Source organism: Sciurus carolinensis, chromosome 17 (genome assembly GCF_902686445.1).
Source record: "Sciurus carolinensis chromosome 17, mSciCar1.2, whole genome shotgun sequence".
Taxonomy (NCBI): Eukaryota; Metazoa; Chordata; class Mammalia; order Rodentia; family Sciuridae; genus Sciurus; species Sciurus carolinensis.
In genome coordinates, this window is record NC_062229.1 from 53,667,162 (window position 1) to 53,684,618 (window position 17,457).

General features: G+C 41.5%; 1 protein-coding gene across 6 annotated transcripts in view; it reads left to right on the top strand.

The window, feature by feature from the left end:
- The window catches only part of Erc2 (ELKS/RAB6-interacting/CAST family member 2), a 978,194-nt gene extending 965,884 nt beyond the window's left edge, over positions 1 to 12,310 (top strand). For all 6 annotated transcript variants that reach the window (XM_047532409.1, XM_047532410.1, XM_047532412.1 and 3 more), the window contains one exon: positions 9,360 to 12,310. The gene's annotated coding sequence lies outside the window, so the exon portion shown is untranslated. The remainder of the gene's footprint in view (positions 1 to 9,359) is intronic.
- The last annotated feature ends 5,147 nt before the right edge of the window (positions 12,311 to 17,457 follow it).

Consider the following 17,457-nt stretch of genomic DNA (forward strand, 5'->3'; position numbering starts at 1 on the left):
TCTCTGTTGAATGGGAACATGCATCTCCAAAATAAACCTTCACAGCAGGCAAAAGGGCTTTATCATGCAGATAATGGGGCTTCAGTTTTGGAACCCCACAACTACACAGATCTTTGCAAGACCCTGAGGGGAACCCTAATGTTTTGTTCACAAGGCCATATATTTTTGTCAGGTTTGAAGCACTTGATTATTTGTGTATTCTTTTTCTTAAAGACAGCTTCCCCAAGGGTATAAATGTAGGACCACACAAAACCAAGATGTGTCCTCTACTCTCCTGGACTGTGTTTCTTACCTTTTGATCATGTGCACTTATCATTTCTGGGGATAATATTTCCTCCTTATTCTTGAACTTCTTGCTTATTAGGCCTGTTTAGCATTTGTGAAGGGAAGGGAAAACTTCTCCAGGCCACATGCATGATACTAGGTTTCATCTTAATTTACTCTTGAACTTGGAGAGTGTTTCAAGGGTTTGAGAACCAGAGACTTTGGATCCATCTCCTTCTAGGGCAGCCTAGATATTATCAAACTTAAGGTCAAAGAGACCAACCTTAAGAGAGATCCATGGGGAATTGGACTTGTCCCAGAGCTTCAGGAACAGGGATTCTATTATCCTTTCATGGCAGTCAGTATGTTAGAGGAAGAGAGAAAAGAAGGAGGAAGAAGGTAGTCAATAATGTCTGAATATTCCTTCAAAAGTAAGTTTTCATTTTTTTCCCCTTGGTACTAGGGATTGAACCCAGGGGTGCTCTACCACTTAGCTATATCACCGGCCCTTTTAGTTTTTTTATGCTGAGACAAAGACTTGCTAAGTTGCTGAAACTGGTCTCCAACTTGCAATCCCCCTGCCTTAACCTCCTGAGTCACTGAGGTGACAGGTGTGTGCCACCTTTTTTTTTTTTTTTTTTTTTTTTGTGGTGCTGGGGATTGAACCCAAGGCCTTGTGCTTGAGAGATAAGCGCTCTACCAATTGAGCTATATCCTCAGCCCCTATTCTCCTTTAAGATTGACTTTTTCACAAGCATCAACAGACCCCCAGGTGACAGGTTCCATGTTAATATCTGCAGCAGGCTATGTTGCAGGGCCAAATGTCACATAATGGCAGAGCTCCTTTCTACTGAAGCTCCACTTTGGAACTGTTTGTTCAGCCAGCCGAAGAGTCGCTACTACTCAGCAATAATTCCTTTGTCTGAACCCTTTGGGGTGGGGCAGGAAGGTGGGAGTTCTGAGTGCAAGTTTAGGATATTTGCTTGTAGAATTACATGGTCTCTGTGATGAAAGCAGTGGTTTCTCTGTGCAGGTAGCCTAGTGACCTCCCTCAACCTAGGAGCACACAGAAGCACTGGCTCTAAGTGGGGTTCCCCATGATAACTTGGGCAATTTTCCCTGTCTCCAGAGCACGGGTGTTCTGTTTGTTGAATAAGCCCCCATTGCCAGTGTCATTAGCAGCACCCCCAAAGATTCCCAAAGCATTATTTTCACCCATATGTTTCGCTGATTCGAGATGTTAGGAATTGTATGCCAAACTTTTGGTTATTTTAACTAGTCGAGGAAAGAAAGACTAACATCGGTTTTGACAACAAACAAAACCAGTTTTTGTTCTATCAGTTATGTTTAAAAGATTCCAATTTCAAACTAAACACAATGTGTGGTTATTCTGTCAGCAATTTATATAGCCACCAGGGCGCCACAGTTACACACTGCATACATCATTGTATTTTTAAAATGTACTTAATGAACATTTTTTTTCTTTTCTAGTAACTACTTCATTGCCTTAAATGAATGCATTCCAATAGAATTTGTAACAAATGACCACTTTGTGTTTGCATTAATGCCAAACACGTTTAACAAATTTTTAACAAGGAACCCTGGCAAAATGCCAAACTCCTAGAGGGACACTGAAGGAATGCTATAAATTTAAACTAGATTTTACCTTTTCACTTAGCTCAGCAAGTGTCTTAGGTGTCTTGCTATCTCAGGATTTCAGCATTTCTATTTTATGTCAGATAGGTTGTACATTTTCATTATTTTTATTACTTAGGTTGTACCTATTTCCACAGGACTCTTAAACCTATAAAACCATGTCTGATATAATATGAAGCAGCTTAGAAATAGATCTTTATTTCTGCAGAATTGTTCATATCTTACATAGGCGGTTGGATGCATAGACATATTTACCAAAATAGTACTGTTTAAAACAACAGTTGGTCAGTTATGTACAAAAACAATCAATTAGACCAATGGTTCTCAGCTGAGTAAGGTTTTTGCCACCCCCACCCCCAGGGATATTTGGTAATAACTGGAGACATTTTGATTGTCATGAGTGGGAGAGGGGCAGTGCTACTGGCATCTCATGGGGAGTGGCCAGGGAATTGCCAAACATCCTACAATGCACAGGACGGCCCCTCCCCCAGCCAAGAATTGTTCAGCCTCAAAACATCCACAGCGCTGAGATTGAGAAACACTGGAGTAGGGTGGCAAAGGCATTTGACCACAGGACAGTCTGTCAGGTTTAAAGAATGTATTCTTCAAAGAAAATATTACCACCAAACACATTTCTTAGCAACCAGTGTTTAAAGATCACATAGAGTAGCTAACATTGGTTTGAGTGACAGGTATCTGATTTTTGCATCTGCCCCCTCCTGTCCTTGAGTAGAAAAGAGCTCAGTTCATGATACTTTGGCCCCAAATAGACAAAACTGATGCTGGGGCTGCCCGATGGCTGGAGTATGTTTGAGACCAGCAGTGGAGTGCCAAGCCCTGCCCTTGGGGTAACGGCTGTTACTGGGCACTGGGAATGGTCTCTGAGGCAAGGCGAGTGGTAGACAGGGTGCTGCATGACCACGAGATTGTTTCAGTTATTTTGTGGATAAGTCCTTATATTTTAATAGCTGCACAATTATTATAATGTGTAGTAGACAGGTATTGGTTCCATTATGGTATTAAAATAAATCTTTCCTTAAAAAGAAATTTGTGTTTTTAGAGAATGTTCTCAAAAGAAAAAGGTTAGATGCTTTAACTGTTATGGAAAAGTTATTGGAAAAGTGAGACATAAAGACCAAGGGTTAGGAAATCCTGGCCCCTTGGTAAAGGGACTAGGCTCGGAGTCAAAAAGATGTGGATTCAAAGGAGACCCAGAAAGGTGGGGAAATTGACCAAAAACAGTCAATTCCCCTAAGTTCAGTTCCCTCTTCTGCCTCAGGGCTATTAACCAACCAGGTCAGTGCCATCGGGCTGTCAAACTTGCTTGAGATAATGCATGCAAAAGCAGAGTGTGGTGGCAGATAGCACGTCCCAAATGTGAGCCATTAATAATTCTGGCCACAAAAATAATGACAAAAATAAATCCACAGGAGACATAGCAGGTTGCTATGCTGCCATTTCCATGTATACATCACCTATCAATCAGAATCCCTTTGTTGAAAATATTATAGGGGAGTTCTGCCCAGCACACAGAAACCCAAGATGAAATTGCCCCACGGTCGCCTCCTGCCTCAAGCTGGGTCATCCTAACAGGGGTTGCAATCCTGAGCTCTGGGCTGGCCAGGCTCACCCCACCCCCGCCCCGCCCCGCCCCCAGCCCTTTGGGCTCTGAAGTGTTACATTTTATTGCCCTGTGGAGCTGTAGGAGGCCACTCTCAAGGTAAAATGTTGCTTTCCACTCATATTTTTGAATTATGGCTTCAAGGTGGTTGCTCCTATCAAGAAAATTAAATGATTTAACATAATTTGTTGCCACTTTGATCACAACAATAATAAATAAATCTTCATGAGGAAAACGGGAAACCCATTCTGCCGCGTTTTAAAAAAGATGTTAAGTAATAACACAGATGGAGTTATAGATTTTTTTTTTTTTTTAAGCAGAAACGACTCTATTGGGTTTTTCTGTGAGCAGAGTTGCTTAGTGGAGCTGTTCTGCAGGATGCCCGCAGCCCCCAGGAGCAGCTTTCCTTCCCCGACCGTTGTTAATTAGTCTATCAGGAGCTCGCCTTTTATGTGGGCACCATGTGTAATAGGTTAGGGGCATCCAAAGCTGTTGTGAATGGGTGTCTGTTTTTGTACCTGGGGGCGCACTGCACACATTTGGAAAGCACATGGAGTATAATGGACATTAGCCCAGATGTCAAAAATAGCCTGCGTTTTACTACTGTTATTAAACAGTTTCCCCTTTAACCCCTCCGTGTTTACCAAAGACCCCTTTCTCCCAGCCTGTTCCTGCAAATCACTACTGAAAGGGCAGGAGAAGAAAGCCATAATCGGGCAGGTGTCTTTATTCCAAAGAAAAACAGTCTGAAGGAATATTTGTGAGACACCACACGTTTATAGCCTGCTCTCCTGGGGGCGCTTGTCCCGGGGTGGAATCTCACCGCTGTGCCGGACTGGCCCACCGCCCCTGCGGCTCCCGCCCCTGAGCCCAGCAACGCCATCCACCCAGTGCCGATTTTTTTCCCACAAAGGAAATAGCTTTTTATTTTAGCAGGATACTATTCACACATTCTTTGGTTTAAAATATCCAAAATGATGCCAAAAAAAAAAATCTGAAGGACAAAACTTCAAAACATCCCCCCAGAGAAAAAAATAATAATATTCTGGTATGTACACTTGCAAATGTTTATATTTATGCATATGTAGATATAAAAATAAGGTTGAATTATTCCTGTACAATGGTAATCTGGTTTTTATTTTTTTCACTGAAAAGTTGGGGACATCTTTTTCTATCAAAAAGACAGAGAGAGAGAGAGAGAGAGAGAGAGAGAGAGAGAGAGGTATATGATAATGGTCATCATCACTTAATAGCACTTAGGCATCCTTACCAGAGCCCCCTGTTCAATTCCTTCATAACACAAATTTTAAAATCCTTGTTCTTGTATGGATTTGTGTGTTTGTTGGTTACCTGTCTTTCCCTGAGATACAGGCTCCTTGAGGGCATGGCTTCTATCTGTCTTTTTGCTATAACATCCCTCGCACCAAGCACATTGCCTGACACAACTGCCATATTAGTTTTCTTTTTTCCTTTCTTTCTTTCTTTTTTTTTTTTTATATTCCCATGAACAGTACAGAATGGTTCTAATTTCTCCACATCCTTGGTAACACTTGTTATTTATTTATCATATATATATATATATATATATATTTAGTTATAGGTGGACACAATACATTTATTTTATTTTTATGTGGTGCTGAGGGTCGAACCCAGGGTCTCATGTGTGCTAGGTGAGTGCTCTACCACTGAGCCACAACCTCAGTCCCATATTAGTTTTGTATTTGCTGCAAAACAAATTACCACAAATTTTTTGACTGGAAACAACACCCATTTATTATCCCACAGTTCTGGATGTAAGTCAGAAGACCACAGAAACTCCACTGGGTTTTCTGCTTAGGGTCTCATTAAGAAAAAGTCAGGGTAGACCTTGCTGGACATTGATGTGAAGGCCCTGGAAAGCATCCTCCTCCATGCTCACTTAGGTTATTGGCTGATTGCAGATCCTCATGATTATAGGACCAAGGTTCCTGTTTTCTTGCTGCCCATTGACTGGGGGCCACTTCACAACCTGAACAAAGCTCTCAGGTCCTCACCCCATGGCTCCCTCCAACTCAGCACATTGAATTTCTCCAGTGTCCCAAACTTCAATGACTTTCTTTTTTTTTGCAACAGTGGGAGGAAATTCTCTGCTAATTGAGAACTCCTATCATTAAATTTGGTCCAGATAGTTTTCCTTTCAGTTAATTTACAGTCAACAGTTAGTAGCCTGAAATACCTTTGTAGAATCATACCATATTCATCTGATATATTTTTAGTTCCAGTGTTAAGGATTTATGGTGGGAAATCTTATAGGGGAATAAATACTAGGATTCTGCCCCTAATGACTATTATCTGTGTAAGGAATGAGTAAACTAACCTGTTCTAGAAACTGTACAAGGCACAGGGGAGCCTAAGTGAGCAAGACTGGCCTGCCCCCTGCCCTCATGGAGCTTACAGTCTAGGCCATGACAGTTTAACAGAAATATTATTGCAGGTAATGGTAATATATTTTATTAAATTCAGTATATCCAAAATATCATTTTGATATGAAGTTAAAAAAAGTCACATAGATCATTCACCTTTTTTCCATATTAAATTTTTAAAATCTGATGTGCATTTCACTCTTACAATACATCTCAATTTGGACTAGTAACATTTCAAGTGCTCAGTGGCCACACATGTCCAGCAGCTGTGAGACCCTTTCAATGAAGGACTTCCTGGGAAGGCACAACTTCCAAGCTGAGACTGAAGAGGAAACGGGGATCAGTCAGATTGATAGCTGCTGTGGGTGCAAGTTAGAAAGATAGGCAGGTGAGAAGAAGGGCAAAGCAAGTTCAGCTAAGAGTAGAATGTTGGGGCTAAGAGTAGAGCTAGAAAGAAAGGCTAGAGGAGGCCTCACCACCACCCTGGCCTGAAGCCTGGGGCCACAGGATGTAAAGGGACTGTAAACAGGGTTGTAAAGTGTCAATGGGGACTGCAGGATGGAATGGCTGTCCTATAGAAATAGCATTTTGGACTGTTCCGAGAGAATGCAAAGTCGGGTGCTGAAGATGAAGATGCTGGGGGACAGTTAGGGCTGCTGGCCTCACCATCCAGGTAAGGAAGGACTGGTCGTGGGTTATCTCACAGTGGCTGAAGCAGCCTGATTGCTTCACTGACGGAAACCGGGATTCCTTTTTAAAAAACATATTCCTCTTTTAAAAAAATATTTTTAGTTGTAGATGGGCACAATATCTTTATTTTATTTTTATGTGGTGCTGAGAATTGAACCCAGTACCTCACATGCCCTAGGCAGGCATTCTACCGTGAGCCACAACCACAGCCCCTAAAAACATATTCTGATTTGGCCCTCAACAAGGGCCAAATCATCCGAAGATCCCCTGATCAGCCCATTTCAGCCTCTCAGTGAATGGATTGCTTGACTGAAGGAGTGGCAACACTTTTCAAGAAATCCCCACAGTGTAAACCTTACCCAAAAGCAGGGAGCTGCACTCATGAGGCCCTGAGTTCTGCCTTGTGACCTATTGCTCCGCGGGAAACCTTTCTCACGACTGAATAAATGATTGTTCTTTGCTACTTTATCTTGGAAAAACATCAAGGACATAGGACATTCACTGTAATTATTTTTCACTCATTTCCCCATCTGTAAAAAATGACCTGTGCATTTTAATACTGCTTTGGGTTTCTCTTTACCTTTTAATCATGTGGCCTCTTAATATATTGGTCAGCCCTTTAAGAGGATGATTAAGAAATGCTTAATGCACAAAAGAATTAGAGCTATGCACAGCTCATGAAACAGAAAGCGTGCTCTGACTTAGAATTTTCATACAAAGTTTGCAGAGATTTTATGTGCCAGAATGAGTAATATGATCTGCTCTAGGAACTCCCTAACTTTCTGGCTCTGCAAAAGTCATTTTTTTGCCCCGATTCAAGTTTCTTAACCAGAAGAGTTACACCAAACTCCTCAGAGTATGAATTAGCAGAGTTCATCCAAGCCACATATTTCATTTGCATTGCTTAATGATGGCTTGAAATAGCTGCCTACCTGTGCGGACACCACAGGTCTTTCGCATTCTTATTAGTCAGTGTGACCTGAGCAATGCTGTGTAGCAACCACCAAATCAGGCAACCCGGGCTATCTGAAAAATGTGGGGTGGGGTGTGTGTGTGTGTTTGTGTGTGTGTTTGCAAGTGTGTGCATGTACACAGGCATAAGTGTGATATATGTGTGTTTGATCTTTCCCCTCCCTGCTGTTGTCCCCAGATTGCCTTGTGCCTGGAAACTCCCCAAGCACTCAGAGGCTCCATGTGAATAACAATGGCAGAGACACACACAGCCAAGCATCAGTCAGGGAAGAAAGACCCTGGAAGCAGCAATGTGGATGGTCCCCTCTTCTGGCCCAGCCTAGGATTTCTTTGCAGGCAGCAGTTGTGTCCCACACCCTATAACCTGCACTGGGATGGTGAAAAGCTTAGAGCGCTCTGGATGCCTATTCCCAAGGCATGAATGAGGCGTGTGGATGACTATTGCATCTATGTTGGGTGAGAAGGATATACACCCACCATGGGATGTGGTGATGGAAGCCAATTCTGTTTCAACCTGTATTTAAGGAGATGTCAGTATTTCTTTTAAAATTTCTCTTATAACATAAAACTTACCAGTTTAACCCATTTTAGGAGTACATTTCAGTGACACTGAGTAACTTCACCAGATTGTACAACTGTCCCCTCTGTTCCCTTCTGGAACTTTTTCATCACTCCAAACCATTCTGTACCCATTGACAATTAATTCCCCATTCCGTGACTCCAGTCTCTGGTAATTCATAATCTATTTTCGTGCATCTAAGAATTTGTCAGTTTTGGATATTTCATGTAAAGGAATCATACAGTACTTGTCTTTTGGGGGCGGGGGTTTAGTTTATTTCACTTAACATGATGTCTTTAAGATCCATCCACATTGTGGCTTGTCTCAGAACTTCATTTCATTTTACAGATGAGTAATATCCCATGCTACATTTTGTTTCTCCATTCATCTGGTGATGAATGACTGTCGTGAATAATCTAATTTTGTACAAGTGTCTGACCTGTTGGGTGCATACCTTCGAGTGGAATCGCTGGCTCCAGTGTTCTTTCAAACTGTTGCTGTCAGATGGTTTATAAGTGAATGTGAAAGGATTCTTTTTGATATCTTTAACTATCTTTAACCCTCTAATCTCTAAAACCCAAGTTTTAAAAACATTTAAAACCAGAGTCACGGTAGAAAAACTTAAGAGGGAAAAACATGACACAAATTTTAGTCATGTAGAAATAAGCACTGAGCCAGTCCTGGTGGCGCACACCTGTAATCGCAGTGGTTCAGGAGGCTGAGGCAAGAGAATCACAAGTTCAAAGCCAGCCTCAGCGACTTAGCAAGGCCCTAAGCAACTCAGTGAGACCCTGTCTCTAAGTAAAATATAAAAAAGGGCTGGGATGTGGCTTAGTGGTTAAATGCCCTGGTTCAATGCCTGGTACCAGGAAAAAAGAAAAAAGAAAACCAACAAGAATCAGAAATACTCACTGGAACCTGCTGGCGAATCTCCCCTCTTTCTTTGTGTACATATATGTGACATAGCTTGAGAGAGGCCTCTTCTCAGCTTCGTTTGCGGGACGTGGTTTAGCTTTCTGTTCACTTTGTCCCTTCTCTGCGTTCCCTCCCCATTGCCCTTTCCCCACTGACCCCAACCAAAGCGAGTGTCAAAGACATACCGCCAGGGTGGGGGATGGAAGAGATTCCAGCAGGCTTATTTCGGAGATGGCAGCCTGTTTCTCTCCCAGCTAAATCATGCCCTTTCTTGTTGCAGCTATCAGAAGGGCTGAACCCAGGGGAAGTGCAGCTCTGCGGCAATATTCTGACACTCCTTTGCAGTGGGCTCACGTCACTGTCCACCACCACCCGGAGCAGCTCGGCAGAACCAAAGGGGAGTTTTCGCTTTCATTCTCCAGCACGATTCTGTTCAGCTTGGTATTTCCTTCATCATCTCATGTCATTTCTCATGGATTCGGCTTGGGGAGGAAGAATGCAGAGGTGGAGAAAAAGACACATCCTCCATTTTATGTTGGGATCTGGGCATTTGAGCATGGGACCTTCTCTTCTGAGTGCATTATTTGATAGCATTTTATTTCTGTTACTGACCCTCATTGGATATGTTGGAACTCCATGGGATTTTAACTATGGTTTCAGCTTCTGTTGGACAACTAGCTTCATCTCCAGTTATCCTGCTGGTTCGTCTCAGTGGTCATTCCTAATGCATTAGATTACCAAACAGTGTACATTTGTTTGCGAGCGTGTGGTGTTGGCAGTGTTTGTCAACCACGATGCATGGAGCATTTGACAAAGAAACCAAAACACCAAAAAGGGCGAGCCTTTACCCTCCTCTGTTTCTTTAATCCGCTGTTCCAAGAACCATGTTTTGATGGTACAACCAGTAGTTACCTCTGGGCCAGGTTGGAAATGATATCAATTTTTTAAACCACTAATACTTGCCAAGAAATCGCCTTATGAGAATATGGTGTGTGTCTCTGACAATGCATGGCACATCTAAATTGTTCATTCATAATTTTATTTCCCTGCCTAAGTACTGGAAGTGGCAACAGCCTGAGGCGCCTGCATATCATCTCCGTGTGTTCCCTGTACCCCAGGGCCAGGACGCTGGACCCAGCCTCAGGCTCTTACCATTCTGTACTCGCAGGTCTCCGCAAAGAAGCTGGGACGCATTCACACTTCAAGATCCAAAAGCTGTGCAAACAACGTAAGCTTAGAACTTCTGTACAGGAAGGGTCATTTCTCATTTTTTTAAACGTCTCCAACATGAATTCCAAAGCATTTTCAGCATCAAACACGAAAACATTGATGAATGAGGAACAATCCCAAAAGCTGTGTATCTGTATATAGTCCGACACAACACATATGTGGATACAGAGTCATTATTTAAAGCCCGTGCCAGGGAAAGAGACCAAATTTCAAGGTCTTTTACATATAGTGACATGGTACTAAGGAGAATTAAACTCCTACTGCTTCCTTTGAAGATTAAAAACTTTTAAGTTGTATTGACTTCGTAAAACTCATGACTGAGTCTGGCAAAATGCGTGCAACTCTTGTATTGATCCATTTTCTTGTCAATGGAAGAAACCCTTCCACGTGTATGCAAGTGGGAGATGAAAACCTGCATTCTTAAAGGACAAACAGTGAATTTAAGCATGAGTGGCCTTAATAAATATAGTTGTCTTTCTTTGCTGCTGTGGAAAGGATTCTAAACAGATGTTCCTGAAGTCCTGCATTGAATTTAGTCATTATTACTTTTTAAAATGTTGGTGCAATTAACTCTGGACCTCTCTTGTGAGCCATAGAGATATTAAAAGACAAACTTCTTATTTGTTGGGAAGATAAAACTGTCTCTAAGCTGCACCGTTCCCTCTTGGTGCATCAGAAGTCATATATTCAAGCTGGTTTCTTGCTTCTGGCTTTGTTCTTGTTGTCAGTATAGCAAACTATGTAAAAGCTTTCGTGTTGCATAAACAATCCCAATACATTCATGTTTAAAAAGTTTGTCCTTTAACTATTCAAGGGATCTAGGTCTTGGTTGGAGGAGTGAGCAGAGTTCTTTGCAAGCTTATTTAGTACGTTTTGACACAATATCACACTGAAACCACAGGCCACAGACACATCCCCATGAACAGTTTGTCCTCACTGCCTCCTATAACCAGGTCCTGGCCTGAACTCTGCAACTGAATACTTGAAGTAGGAAGTAGGATATCCAGTAGGGGAAGTAGGATCCTTGAAATAGGTAAAAAAAAAAAAAAAAAAAAAAAAAAAAAATTAATTAAAGTAAACACACCCAACCGTGATAGTTAGCTATTTCTATGTTCGTGCCAATTTTGTCACAGTTATTGTTTGAGGGATCGTTTTGGCTCTACTTTTGTTGGTTGAAAGTATTATTGATCTTACCTTTATGCAAGCACCTAATTTAGTCTCTTAAATTCTATCTGCAGCATCTTTTCTCATTTCATGTAATATTCTCTAATGTCTGGGGTTTGCACAAAACAAAAATCCCTTTCACACATTAATAATAGCCTCTGGGTTTACAACAAACACTGTGAAGTTGGGAAGATATTTCCTTTGCACAAACTTTAGCAAGTTCCCTTCTAATCATGATGCAGTTGGAAAAAAAAAAGTTTGGGCTAACATTTAGGAAAAGTTGGTCTAAGTCTTTTTGTGGGCAGATGCAGGCTTGTAATTTCTACCCCATTTAATTTCTATGTACAGTCTCAATTTTGTATTTAATGATTTTTGTGTATCCAGTGTGCACGTTAACAGCGTGTCGACTTCCATTTGAGAGTGGGTTTTACTTTTTAAACAGTGTTTCTGATGAGACCTCAAATGTGTTGACATCAGCTCTCTCTGCGACGTTTTTGTGTGGAGTGGTGTTTGAATGCTGCCAGGGGTCAGTGTGTCCACTTCCCTGAGACCCTCGTTTGATAGTGCTTCCTGTAAAATTTCTTCAAGTGAGTGGCATGTGGGTTGTGATATTGACCATGTGATTATGGACATCGATATGAAAAAAATAAAAATAAAAATAAGGAACCCTGGAAACTACCAGTGGGCATGTATTAGCCAGTCATTGTAACCTTGTGTCTAGTAGAAGTACAACGTACAAGGTATGTACAGTTCATAATTTGTTATCATGTGTATGAGAAGTACTTTGTGCTGATCGCCTTATTTATATTCATCAAATAAACCTTGTTTCTTTCTGAAGTGTGTTCAATCCATCTCTAATAAATATTCCAATTGTAGTGGTCTTTAATATTTGGGGTTAATGGATACCCACTTGAAGAATCCTATGGACTTAGAAGGAAAATGGGAAAAAAAAATTCATGGACTCACATAAATTGGAAAATCCAAGCTATAAATGTTCTGCTGTCATGTCTGGCTAGATCTGTAAAGACCTGATAGATCTTCAAATCGGAATTTCCTTCAAATCAGGATATTAAGTCATTGGCAGAATCTTCTTCCTTCCCTCTCTTTCCCTTTCTTTTGCCTCTCCCTCTCTCTCTCTCCCCATCTCTCCTTATCCCTTCCTCTCTTTCTCCTTTCCATCTTTTCTTCCTCTTCCTCTCTCCCTCCCTTTCCTCCTTCGCTCCCTGTCTTCTTCCTCTGCACATTCCATTAGGTTGACTTTAGTCTCTCCTTGCTAAGCCCTCTCCACTCAATGAATGGCAAAGATCATTTGACTCCCAACAGTTTTTACTATTTGGGGCTTTTTAGAAGAGACCCTCTTGACCTCCCAGCATTCACATCTGTCTCATAAAGGGACAGTTTGATGTCCTTTTTAGATCATACACCTAATGACCTTATTTGAGGGAGCCAGAGGGTGAGGCCATGGGATTGACAGCCTCACAGCTTGTGGGAGAGGTTCCCAATGGGTGCAAAATAAATTCTCTTCTAGAAGAGAAGGACAAGAAAACTAGGCAGGGAAACCAATAGCTAGCCCTGCCACCACTTGGATGTACACAGTTGTCCATGCAAGATCTTGCTGGCCTTGGCAGCCTCCTGTGGATCACAGAGGATGACCTTTTGTCTGGAAGTCCTTTTGGAGCTTACAGAACCAGCTCTTGGTTCCTTCAAAAAGTTGAATTAGACTCCAGGGAATGAATTTCCAATTCTTACCAGGATTGAAATCAATGAGTGATTGCTAGAAACTCTGTTGGATGCCATATAATGCAGGATCCTCATTTATCAAATGGAGAAACTGAGGCCCTGTCAGAAGTGACTGATCCAGACATCCAAGTAAGTTCATGGCAATCCAAGACTGCTCCCAGAGCTCCGTAAACAGGACCGTACATCCCTGAAGACTCTCTGGGAAGGACAGAAAGGGACAAAAACTTTCCCTCCACTTGGCTCTTGAAACACCAACTATCATTTGGTTTCTGTACTTTTTAAGTTCATGGGTTTAAATTCCCTTGCAATCAGGTACACTTTGGGGAGCCTGCAAAGTCCTTTGCCCTTTTCATTGTTGCCTGTTTGTAGAAAGAGAAAGAATCCCTTTCTTCACAGACTTCCTGAAAGAGCTGACTTGCATGCAGGCCTAGCTGTGCAAATCCAGCTGGCCAGGTAGAACCTGTGCTGCTTTACTCACAAGCAGTCGCCCTGGCAAGAAAAGTAGCAGCCCACACACTGCTGCTCACAAATGCAGGCGGACCTGTACCTTCAGTCCCACTGAGCACACAGGCCTGATTTGGGTACACTTGAGCTTCTGGTCTTTAAGCTCACCTGACTGCTTCTAATATCCCTGAATACTAGAAGACATCCTAATTCTTGGAACCGATGATCCAACTGAAATCATCAGACTGATCACAGTCAACATGGATAATAAATATTTGAATGTGGCTGAGTGTTTGCTAGGAGCCAGGTCAGGATGCAAAGGATTTATGTGCATTGACTCTTGATCCCTGACAACAGTCTCAGGAGGTGAGTACTGTCACATTCACATTTTATAATGAAGGAAGTAGAAGTACACAGATGACCAGAAGCAGCATGCAATTATTGAGCACTTATTTGGTATTGGCAGTGTAAATGCAGTGCCAACATAAGCCCATTTATGCACAGTAACCCCATAAGGCAAGGGCTGTTATTATCCTCCCTTGGCAAACCAGTAAAGTGAGAGCTGGCATGCTTCCCCTAGGACCCCCCAGGCTTTGAACCAGTGCAAAATCCTCTGCTTATGGGTCACATGAGCTCCAGGTCAGATGGGTGACATGTGGGGGCCGGGATTCAGATCCCACTTGTACCTACCCAGTAGTACTTTCATGTTGCATTTGACCCCTGACCTGGTCAGGCCCACAGGGTCCAAAGGAACTGGTTGCTTCGACACTCACTGCCATACTTGACCCACATGAGAAGGGTCCATTGCCCAGTCAGGCTGTGGATCCCAGGGGAAATCAAGCCATGTGAGGAAAGAGAGCCTAGACAAAGATCAGGAGGGGTTGAATATCCCTTATCTGAAAAGCTCGAGGTCAGAAGTGTTTTGGATTTTGGATTTTTTCAGATTTTGAAATATTTGTATACACCTAATAAGATTTCTTAGGGATGGGGATCCAAGTCTAATACAATACTCAGTGTATTTCATTTATACCTTATACACATGAGGCCAGGTATGAAATTTTCCACTTGCATTGTTATTTCTGTTTGAAATGTTTCAGATTTTGGAGCAAAACTGATTTTGGATTTTCAAATTAGGAATGCAGAATCTATACATTGGATTTAAGCTGACTGCTCCAGGACCTCTGGCCTTTCTCCTAAGCCCACAGTCCCTGGGCAGAACACTGTTGACCTCCTGGCATCTTGGTCATCCTGGAGGGGTGCAAGAACTAAACAGGGACCCTCGGGTGGGAGAAGGCCTTGGATACCATGTGAAGGGGTGTGGACATAATAGTATTGGTCACTGGTTCTTAGCAACCGTCATTTGAATACCACTGTCTTGATGTTTGCTCTATCTGAAAACCATAAGTAGTCTCAATTTTAAGGATTTTAATTAATTTTATTTATTTATTTTAACTTAGATATATTTACTTTAAACAAAAAATGCCACTATCATTAATAAGAAAGTAGGATCAAATGCAGTATGTAAATAGACATCCTCAAGTATTACAGAGTTTTTAAAATTATTTTTATTTAGCTTTTACTTTTTTACAGACGCATTTTGATTCATTGTACACAAATGGGGTACATAATTTCATTGTATACATTGTAGCTTCATACCATTTGTGTAATCATATATGTTCATAGGATAATGATGTCTGTCTCATTCCACCATTTTTCATACCCCCCTCTCTCTCATTTCCTTCTACATATTCTAAAGTTCCCCCATTATTCTCTCATTCCCTACCCCCACCCTCATTATATATCATTCTCCACTTATCAGGGAAAACATTCGGCCTTTGGTTTTTTTGGACTTGGTTTATTTCACTTAGTATGATATTCTCCAATTCCATCCATTTATTTGCAAATGCCATACTATTATTCTTCTTTATGACTGAATAGTATTCCATTGTGTATATATACCACAGTTACTTTATCCATTCATCTGTTGAAGGGCATCCAGGTTGGTTCCACAATCTAGCTATTGTGAACTGAGCTGCTATAAACATTGATGTGACTGTGTTACTGTAGTTTGCTGATTTAGGTCCTTTGGGTCTAAACCGAGGAGTGGGATAACTGGGTTAAAAGGTGGGTCCAGTCCAAGTTTTCTGAGGATTCTCCACACTGCTTTCCAGAGTGGCTGCACCAATTTGCAACTCCGCCAGCAATGTAAAAGTGTGCCTTTTTCCTCACATCCACGCCAACATCTATATGTTTGTGTTCTTGATAAAACCCATTCTAATTGGAATAAGATGAAATCTTAGATTGTTTTAATTTGCATTTCTCTAATTACTAGAGATGTTGAATACTTTTTCATATATTTATTAATTGCCTGTGTTTCTTCTTCTGTAAAGTGTACAGATTTTTAAAAATAAAAATAAGAATAACAGAGACAGTAAAATAATGAAAGCAAAGCTCTTAGGCCAGAGTTCTCTCTCCTTGTTAAGGAGACTGGCAAAGGTTAGAAAAGGATTCCGAGAGCTAAAACCAGAGTTCCTCTCTGGTACTGAGTCAGAAGGACTGAGACTGAGAAGTTATCAACCAAAGAATATCTAATGAGGCTCAGACTCCTTTAAGGCTATGTCTCTGGACGTCCTAAAAACATTTCTATGACCTGCTTTGGTCTTTGACATCTAGGAAACCTCCTGCAGCAACAGGAATCCATGGATTCTAAATAAACATTTTCACAGGCAATTTTTTTTAAAACAGTTTTAGATTTATAGAAAACAATGAACATCTAACACAGAGTTTAGGTATGCCCTCCCTTTCCACGGGTATATAGTTTTGCCTGTTATTAAGATCTTGAGTTAGGATGATATTTTTTTCACTAATTGAATTCATTAATGTCAATACATTATTAACCAAAGACCATACCTTATTCACATGTCCTTGACTTTATCTTAATGTACTCTTTCTGTCCCAGGATCCCATCAAAGATACTACATAATGTTTAATTGTCACCTCTCCTTGGGCTCCTTTTGACTGTGAGTTGCTTGGACTGACGTTCTCTAGATTAGAATGAGGTTGCAGGTTTCTGAGAGAAGACCCCACAGTTGCAGTGCCTCCTCCTGACTTCCCATGGAGGCAGGGGGTACCATCAACATGACTTGTCCCTCGCTGTTGATACTGACTTCCATTGCCTGGCTGAGGTGGTGTTTATAAAGTTTCTCCACCATGGTTATGATTTCCCCTCACTTGCAATGAGATAAATCTTTGCATCTGACTTAGAATGTTCTGGTGGAAGTGTGGATTATGCACTAGCTAAAGAAGACAAAATTTCAAAAACCTTTTGGACCAAAAATGTCCTGATCAACAGCTTCATGGTTTGAACAGGTTTTTCCCTCCTTTGCCACCTCCAGTCTTGCTCTCCCTTGAGGGATGACTTGTGCCTCTGTGTCAGGAATGGTCAATGGGACCAGTAGATCCCTTCCTGAGTGCAGAGGAAAGCCAACATGTCTACAGTTTAAAAATGGCTGTTGTCTATGATGATACTCTGACATCGCATAGAGAAGACTCAGGAGAGAGTCCCTGCATGAAACCCAGATGAAATTTCCACATGCAGCTGCCCCTCCCTGGCTGAGGGTGTCACAGCTCTGCATTTGGAAGCAGCAATAGGACTTGTATTAAATAAGTGAACCTGCTAGGATGTCTTTTGTTTTGCAAAGAGTGACTCCACCCACACAAGAAAAGAATGGAAAAAACAAACAAGCAAAAAATCTATATGCACATATCGTTCTTGGGTATTCCTAAGGTCTCAGTTGAGA